Consider the following 9,858-nt stretch of genomic DNA (forward strand, 5'->3'; position numbering starts at 1 on the left):
TGATTCAACAACTTTTTACTGCATTGCCATGAACAAAGTAGAGGCAAAAAAGGGGTTTCTTTGTTAAACAAATTGGGATGCAATGTGAGCCTTGAATTGGATGCCATGCAGGAATTTGCTAGGATCTCAAAACCGGATTATGAACATGCTTTGCCATAGAGAAACAAACACACGATAGCGTTGGATTATAAACATGCTTTGCCACAAAAACAGACAAAAACGTGGGGTAAGTCCAGCTATATGAAGTTATTATTTTGCGGTCACTTCGTCTGTTTTATAACCCAGAAGGATGTACGTGGTACCAATAGATAGCCCTGTGCCTCCTCTTTCATCTGATATGCTTGCCATATCTATGCGATCACGGTTCGCGAGTAATTCAAACGAGAGTAATGGGTGCGCAGGTGAACGCAGAGAAGTAAAGACTGTAAATATGATGCAATTTGATTTAATTTCATGATTGCGTAGTCTCGTTGGAAAGCCCCACTTATGCCCTGTCACGCAATAAATGTTTCATCTCGCTGCGATGAACAGTTCCGGAGCAATGTAACAAAGAAGAAGGGGTGTGTTTTTTGACGCACTTTGCGTCAATCGGGTTCTAAAAAAATGAACGTGTATGCCTTGTCCTTAGGCATTGTGTATGCCTATGTCCTTACTGCATCGCGATTAACATGTTATGGCTGACAGCCCTAATACAAACATAGAAACGTTAACCATCTCCTTGCTTCACTAGTTGTATTTGTCGCTAGCTAGCTGAAGTTTACTGTCGTAGATGTAGCAAACCATGTTCAATCTTCCTGCCAATTAACATTAGCCTACTATAGCTTCATTGAGTAGCCTATAGGCTAAATGCCAATTAACATTAGCCTACTATAGCTTCATTGAGTAGCCTATAGGCTAAATGCCAATTAACATTAGCCTACTATAACTTCATTGAGTAGCCTATAGGCTAAATGCCAATTAACATTAGCCTACTATAACTTCATTGAGTAGCCTATAGGCTAAATGCCAATTAACATTAGCCTACTATAGCTTCATTGAGTAGCCTATAGGCTAAATGCCAATTAACATTAGCCTACTATAGCTTCTTTGAGTAGCCTATAGGCTAAATGCCAATTAACATTAGCCTACTATAGCTTCATTGAGTAGCCTATAGGCTAAATGCCAATTAACATTAGCCTACTATAGCTTCATTGAGTAGCCTATAGGCTAAATGCCAAACTCCGCCTATAGGCTAAACTCCGCTTTTGATCCGTCATCATTGCACCCTCGATTGACGTTTACCACAGTAGCCAAAATATGTGCGGATTCTTTGAACTCTTTTGAACACAGATCCGCTGTTTATAAGGCCATACCATAGGGCCTACATATGTACAGAAGTACTGTTTGTACAACAGGACAGGAGCACGCAAAATACATCATTCAATCTCTATGGACGAAAATCTCACTTGTCCCACCGGCAAACGCGCTAAGACCAGGTCGGGGGCCCCCTAGCGGCTCGGGGCTCCAAGCAGTTGCTTGGTTTGCCTGTTGACAAGGTGCGCCTCTGCATTGCCCTGTGGGGCGTGCTGTCTGTGTCGGTGCTGTTAACTCCATGGCCACATACTCAGACAGCAAGAGCCATCTGGGCGAACAAGCATTCAGCCAGTGGCTGATCTGAACACAGGGAAGCCTGGCAAAGGGAATACAAGATGAATGGCGGAATGTTTGCTCCCCATGAAAAGCATTTTTAAGTCTATTCATGGGATTTCAGTTGAAAGCAAAAACTCTTAATAACTATTTAACCGACCATTAAACAGCATAACAATGACACCAATCTGAAAGGAGCAAACCCTCTCTAAAGCAGACAGTGTGGGTATGAAAGAGAATGCAATAAATACACACACACACACACACACACACACACATACACACACACATATATATATATATATATATATATATAGAGAGAGAGAGAGAGAGAGAGAGAGAGAAAGAGAGAGAGAAAAGGAGGCAGAAAGAATCTGATATAAACTGAAGACTCAAAAGGCTGACTTTCTTTATGTTTTACTATGTTCCATTCTTGAGGTCGAACCACTGAGGGTCTCTTAAAGCACAGAGGCAAACTGAGCGGGAGAGCACTTAGGCTATGCATCACACTCCGCTGACATCCTCTGTTGCCATGGCAACGCTGATATACTGGGCAGGGGGGGTTATGGCAGACACAGAGGAGCAGGCTTCCATTTTCACTCTCAGTTTGCCGAGGCAGAGTTTGCCCTCACACGCACATACAGTATATGCGGGGGCCTGAAACTTACACACACACACACACACACACACACACACACACACACACACACACACACACTGGGTGTGTTTCATACTGGGCATTTTCCTTTTGGGCCGATCAAATTAAATTATTATTTGTTGTCGTTATTTTAAAACATGGGCAACAATCGGCCCAAATCAAGAACAGTCAGCAGCCCATTGGTTCAATTTCTATGCTGACACTGGACTATACAATAACAACCCTTATCCCATCCCACCCCTTCCACATTGGCTCCAAGACTAAATTCAGTGAGCGTGTCAAAATGGATAAATGAAGTGGACGCCGAAGTTGCAGCAGGTAAAGGCGGGATGTCAATTGTGTAGGAATGTGCTGTACCTGACATTCAGGTAGCCTGTGTCAGCAACAGTTTGAACTTCAGTGAGGAGATAAGTAAGTATAAGTATAGTATAAGTATATATACTCTTTTGATCCCGTGAGGGAAATTTGGTCTCTGCATTTATCCCAATCCATGAATTAGTGAAACACACTCTGCATACAGTGAACACACTAATCCCGGCGCAGTGAGCTGCCTGCAACAACAGAGGCGCTTGGAGTTAGGTGCCTTGCTCAAGGGCACTTCAGGCGCTTCCTACTGGTCGGGGCTCGAACCGGCAACCCTCCGGTTACAATTCCGAATCGCTAAACAGTAGGCCACGGCTGCCCCAAGTAGGCCATGGCTGCCTCTGACATGTAAGCAAGCGTAGGCTATTACACGGCAGAGGGACAAGTGATCAGGAGGGGAATGCGCGCGGCAAACGTAGCTTCATAATTAACGGGTTCACAGAGTCTGGTCTGGGTAACGTCATGCTGCTGATGATGATGACAGTTGCTATGTCAAATCAGTCAAATAGCACAGCATATGTCACGTTAGCATTGTTTTTATTGTTAACATGGTCACATTTCCAGCTGAACCCAACACATTACAGTTTTTTTCAGTCGCTAACAAGCGTTTGTCTAACCAGTTGTCACATTTTCAAAACTCTAAACACAATTAGCACAGCATCGGTCTTTTATGGCCATACCATTCACACATTCCATGTCGTTTTCACACAATATGCAGTCAGTGAACACATTTCCACAATGCTTACATTTTCTTAACAAACAAGCTATACCTCCCAACACAATTATGGATAGTTTTTGCAGTATTTACGAATGTTAGCACACAACATCCCACAATAGTAAAAACAATATTCCAAACCTTAGATAAGGTAGCTGCTCTGCTTCTGCTACCAAGCGGTTTTATCCCAGGTGCATCGCCTTGGATAATATGTGATGTTGATGAAAACATGTGGCCTAACCCTGAAGATCGCAGAGATTAGATACAGTAATTTTGTGCTTTTTTTAGTTCCCCCCTTTTTATCTGGGCTTTTTGCTGTTGTTGTTTTGTTTTTTTTGTTCAGAATGCTCTTGTGTGTTTCATGGATATTTTGTTCACTGTAAGCAATACTGTAAACTGTTTCTGTTTTATCATACTGTAAACAGTATTTCTACTGAACCTCCTGTAGTACAGAAAAAAAAAAAACTGATTAGCTTTTTACTGGAATGCTTTTGAATGTGAACATTACATACAGTTCTCAACCAAGAAATGTAGTGTAAAAACGCTGGATTGCATATTTTGCACGCAGATACCTGTAAAACTGAAACTTAAATTCTATGCAGCTTTTGTAATGTCAACAATAGCCAGTATTTTGAAACCTGGTGTACTTTGATTGACTGCATGTACCTTGTGAAGTGAAAACAAGTGTTATTCTTTGGCAGAATAATTTCATTTTGAATCAGATTTCCAGTGTTTTGGTAAAGTTAGTGTGTGCAGAGAAAGATGTGTTCTGTTTTGAAATGAAGAGTTAGTATATATTTAACAAAATGTGTTTTTGAGAGGAAAATTATCCATTTGGCCAATTGTGTTTTGTAGGTGTGTCTGTGTTAAGAGTTTAGAAAAAGTATCTGAAGTATGGATAAGCGCTTGTTAGCGATTGAAAAAAACTGTAACATGAAGTTTTTTTTTTTTTAAATACATAGCTTTTGGCTAGGACCACAATATCATTGGCTATCATATAACATAATATTGAAATTATTCGTTCGGGCCAAAAATGCTCGGGCCCATTTTTTGTCCCAGTCCAGCCCTGTGCACACCTGACCTGCATCCTCACCTGTCAGGTAAGCAAGAGGAGGAGCCAAACACACAAGGAAGTGTGTAATAATCTCCCAGCAGCCCTCAGGCTGCAGGAGCGTATGTCTCCATCACTGGCATCACACTATGGTTACTGTGGCAACAGATGGATGTTGCTATCCATCACTCTGAGTGGAGAGAGCGCGTATGCAAACATCTGGGGGTGAAACAGATGAGTGACGCGCTGATTAGCTATTTAGAGCTCAGTAAGAGAAGCGCTTGTGGCTGTGAGGGAAACAAACACACGTCATGTACATGTACGTACATATCTGTGATCGCTGTCTGCCCACTAGGTATAGATATGCACAGGTGTGTGTTTGTGTGTGTGTGTGTGCGTGTGTGTGTGTGTGTGTGTGTGTGTGTGTGTGTGTGTGTGTGTGTGCGCGTGTATGCGTTTATGTGTGTGTGTGTGTGTGTGTGAGAGAGAGAGTGTGTATGAAAGTTAGCAGAGTACTGTGTGTATTTGTGAACTGTCTTGGTATGATTACCTTAATGAAATCCACAAGCGTCTTTCTTCTCTGTCTTTCTTCTTTGTTTTGCTCATTAAATCGTTCTTTGTTCCGTGGGAACTCGTTCCACCCACACTGCTCATCTCTCTGACACTGGATTACCCACAACATCTTTGGAGATAAGGGAAATAAAGCACCCAGACGCATGAGCTCTCTGACAGCCTGGCTCACAGATGCCCTCTGATTGGACCTTCTGTCTGGCAGCCTGCCCTCTGATTGGACCTTCTGACTGACAGCCCAGCCTCTGATTGGACAATGTGACAAACAGCCTGGCCTCTGATTGGATAAACTGACGGACGGCCTGGCCTCTAATTGGACAAACCTGACCTGTAATTGGACGATCTGATGGACAGCCTGGCCTCTGATTGGACAAACCTACAGACAGCCTGGCCACTGGGAGAAGATCGGAACCAGATCGAGCACTGGACCATATAACTGGGCCTGCCCGCTGCCGGTCCTATGTTGAGTGGACTCCGCTCTAACACACGCATCAGCGTGACATCTTTTCCAGAGCAGTGACACACTGATGGTCTTATCCAGGCATTGTACCGGTGACATTGAACTAGACATCATTTTAATCTGCATAATGCTCACCCACGGAGGCCTGATGTTCGCTGCTACCTTGCGGAGTGAATAGCTTTGTATGTGAGAGGTGTAGGTGAGTGTGTGTGAGTATGTGTGTGTGTGTGAGAGAGAGAGAGAGAGACAGAGAGAGAGAAAAGTGGCCGTGTCTTCCTTTCACTGGTGAAAAATAACACACCTCTTCATTTATGAAAAGAGCCTTTGATAAAGCGAGAGGCTTTCAGAGCGACAGCCCACACTCTCCTTTGTGCCAAGCTACAGCTCTGATGGAACAGAGCCATAAAGAGGCATACACACACACACACACACACACACACACACATGCATAGGGACAGAGAAAGACAGACACACACACACTCACACACACACATGCACAGGGACAGAGAAAGACACACACACATGCACAGGGACAGAGAAAAACACACACACACACACACACACACACACAGACACACACACATGCACAGGGACAGAGAGAGACAGACACACACTCACACACACACGGACAGGGACAGAGAGCGACAGACGCACACACACTCTCACACACACACACACATGCACAGGGACAGAGAGAGACAGACACACACTCACACACACACGGACAGGGACAGAGAGCGTCAGAAACACACACACACACACACACACAGGGACAGAGACAGACAGACACATATACTCAGACAGATAGACTGACAGACAGATGCACACATGCACACATGGCAGAGTTGTATAAAGAATCTAAAACCCACACTTGAGCAGGGCCCGTATTCACAAAGCATTTCATCTTACCACTAGGAGTACTCCTAAATCGCCCTAAAATATTTTAGCTAGGAGTTTTCTCTTAAAAGTTATTCAGAAAGCCTTTCAGACCTAGTCTTAGTAAGGAAAAATGACAACTCCTAAACTAAGAGCTATGGTTGACGTCATTACTCATGCACAAGCTTGATCAAAGTGATTGATTGGCTGATGATTATAACAAGGGAATGAGGCCAAAAACCTCCACTACGACGATGAGTGACAGGTCTTTGCTGGTGAGAATGCGTGCGCTACACAAGTACTGAGGAGGATGGAAGATTATGAATTAAGTAGCCTAAATTAATAAAGAGCAAGACAAAGCAAATAGCCTAGTAGCATAATGAAATATGCTACGGACTGATGCAGTAACTTTGCAACATGTTGTACTTAATCTGTATGAGGACACGTAGCCTACGTTTGTAAATAGGAGAAACAATTTAATTTGATTTGCAATGAAACTTTACATTTAGTTAACATGTTGGCAATGAATGGTTTGGTTGTTGTTGGTGGCGTCATTGCCTCCCTTTATGACTACAGTACAATGCAAAATTGTTCCCTCGCGATTGGAAGCTCCTGTAGCCGCATTCGCATTTCAAAACATTGCCGCGTGAAATGCCACAAAAAGCGGTTTGTGAGTAGGTCTTACTGAGTTAGGAGTCTTCTTGACTTCTTTTAAGCTGTCCCAGACTTAGGCGCTACTTTTAGGGCTAAAATGCTTGATTGGCTATGACTCAGTTTGTTTCCCATTTACAGAAAACTCAAGGCAAACAGAACATCATTTGCAAATATTTGTGAACGTTTGAGTATGTTTACAAATTTGAATGTACCTCTGGTGTTGTAGTCTAACCAACCAAATAGATAGCCTGGTGTAATCACAGAACAAAATGTATATATTTACGTAAATGTCTCAGTGAAAATATGAAGAACACATTTGAATGCTGATACCTTCTTTAAACCAATAAGCTGTGAATGTTCATCACACAAGGCCTAAACTACTCCTAACTAGCCTATAGCCACAGACTCAATATACTTTATGTTTTTTTTTTTTTCATTTTTACAGCCAGGTAAGTTTATTTATAGCGCATTTCATAAACAATGTGCTTTACATAACCAAAAGCAAAGAATAATTGCATATAAGAGCATACAAAGCTAATAGTTAAAAAAGTTTAAAAAGCAAAGTACATAAAATAGAATTATAAAAATTAAAACATTTAAGACACAAGGTAAAATAATTCAAACAGACAGATTCAAAATCTGAAACTGAGTGATCCCTAGTAAAAATAACGTTTCTTGAAAGTATAGCCCCAATTATGTTCGCACACATATATTCCTTTAGAGCCGAAAAGTCAAAGCTTCAGAGAAGACCAATAGAGAAGTGATACCCAATAGAGCAGAATACCTGCCGAATGTATTTATACTGTACACTGAAAGAGGAAATATTTTTGTTCAGCAGAATAATCATAAATCAATAAGGCTTTTCCCTTTCAGCATAATCTAAAACAATGTATGTTATAGATATTATAGATCAGTGTAATCTGGACATAGTCGGTCCTCTTTCTACACCCTTGAATCGGGCTCAGCATTAGGAAAAGTCTCATAGCCCCCCCTGCGAATTTCATTAAAGGCCTCAAAGTCCTCTCTACGACTGTGAGACCAGCCCCCTAATTTCCTCTTTACTATGCAGGCTATAGACCCTTTCATGGAATTTTCATTATCAGCATCATAGTTGGCCCCACAAGACTTCCTTTTTAACATTCCATATGTTATCTTAATGCAGAGGAAGTAGATTGGGGCCCAAATAGAATGTTCAAGCATTGTTTTTGTTTACCTTGTTGAAAGGGTCCATTCCAGGAAATAGGATGATTGAAAACGTGACACTAAAACCTACAACAGTCTGCCCCCCTCCTGACACGTGGAGTTGTCGCACATTCTTGACCTCCCCTGACTTGACAAGTTGCCATGCATTTGAATTTCCTTTCCGAAACCACACCTGATCTCCTTCGGTTATCATAGCTGGCATGGTGATGTTAACCTTTGTGATAAGTGCTGGATGAGTGAATGGGGGCAAGTTTATTGGTTTCAACGGCCCACGAGTAAATGCGTCAGACTTCACACAGTACATCATTTGGCATCCGTCGTCTATTGTGGCGAGATGTTGGCTGAACCCTAGTGGGCAGTGTTTTTCAAATTCAGCCAGGGGGTTTCCAGCCCTGCAGCTGAAAAAGCCTCCAAAAAGCACAGAAAATGAAGAAGCATCTGTATATTCCCTACTCAGACAGACCATAACATCTTTGGACAGAAATTTCAGTGCGAAAAACTGAAGTGGACACCCCTTAGATCTGGTTAATGGATTCTCGACATTTGGGCTGTACAGACCACCAAAAAGGTACCCTGAGAAAGATTCAATTTTTGTATTTGTGGCACACCAGTGCGTGTTGACTTCTGCACTCCTAACATGATAGTGAACATTACAAACAGTGTGGCAATCCCTAAAAATAAAACCTTCACATTGTTCATAGCAGTCAGTTGTACTGTAATGTTCCTCAATCACATGAGACTGTAAAAGTATAGGAAATAAGGCTCACTACATGAGTGTCTGGATTTTTCACCTCTTGCACTGCACAAATTGAAGCTGCATCTCCATATTTTATAGTACATGTTTGATAAATACCATCGGAAGTTTAAGCCAGTCTTTAGCCCTAAACAAGAGTTGTCATCAACATTAGCTTGAAAATTGAAATTTTCCGCATCAGGGTCTACACATCCTGGCCGTGTATTAACATCATAGTAGAGCTGTATTGCCCTTTGCACAGATTGGGTCACTTTTTCTATGGTAGCCTCTGGAAAGTCTGGCAGAGTTGCACTGTTCAGAATGTAGTGGAGAGGAAGACCTGACCGGTCAATGGCAACGAGATTGTTCAGCGTGCTCTCTTGCCAGGTCTTTAAAGTGATCCCTGGGTAGAATACGGGGCCCCCGTGGCTTTGTGTTATCGAGTGTGTAAGGTAGGTCTCGTAAGTTTCAAACTTAGTTGACTGTTCACTCTCTTTTGTGTCAATGTCAAACTTAATGATTTTTAAAAAAAGTTTAAGCTGGTCAAACTAGACAGTTAAATTTTTATATTTTGGGAATAATAAGGGACTGTACGATATTTAGCGGGGGGGGGGGGGGAGGGCCGGTCGCCAGACAATTGGGTTAAAAATGTTCTGCCTGGCCCTCCCCCCTGGTCAAATTTATTTTTCCAGGGGCCTCCCCCCGGCTCAAAAAAATTCTCCTAGGCCCTCCCCCCTATGTGAATCAAATAAAACTGGTCGAAAAGCACACATACACACACACGGGTAGGCTACACACCAGTGTTGCGCGGGTTTTGTCACAAGCGCCCGATATTTTAATCAACCCGACCGCAACTCGGACCGTGAATATTAATTAGGACAAAATTATACCCGACCCGCAATCCGACCCGCTTATTTACAAAATGTGTGTTTTTGGTTAAAGCCTGCAT

General features: G+C 42.4%; 1 pseudogene; it reads right to left on the minus strand.

The window, feature by feature from the left end:
• Positions 1-7,590: 7,590 nt before the first annotated feature.
• LOC143142711 (macrophage-expressed gene 1 protein-like) lies at positions 7,591-9,457 on the minus strand (annotated as a pseudogene).
• Positions 9,458-9,858: the final 401 nt, after the last annotated feature.

The sequence above is a fragment of the Alosa pseudoharengus genome, unplaced genomic scaffold (genome assembly GCF_046254945.1).
Source record: "Alosa pseudoharengus isolate Yale_2024_CS ecotype anadromous, Long Island Sound unplaced genomic scaffold, YU_APseudo_1.1 YU_APseudo_1.1_scf_24, whole genome shotgun sequence".
Classification (NCBI taxonomy): domain Eukaryota; kingdom Metazoa; phylum Chordata; class Actinopteri; order Clupeiformes; family Clupeidae; genus Alosa; species Alosa pseudoharengus.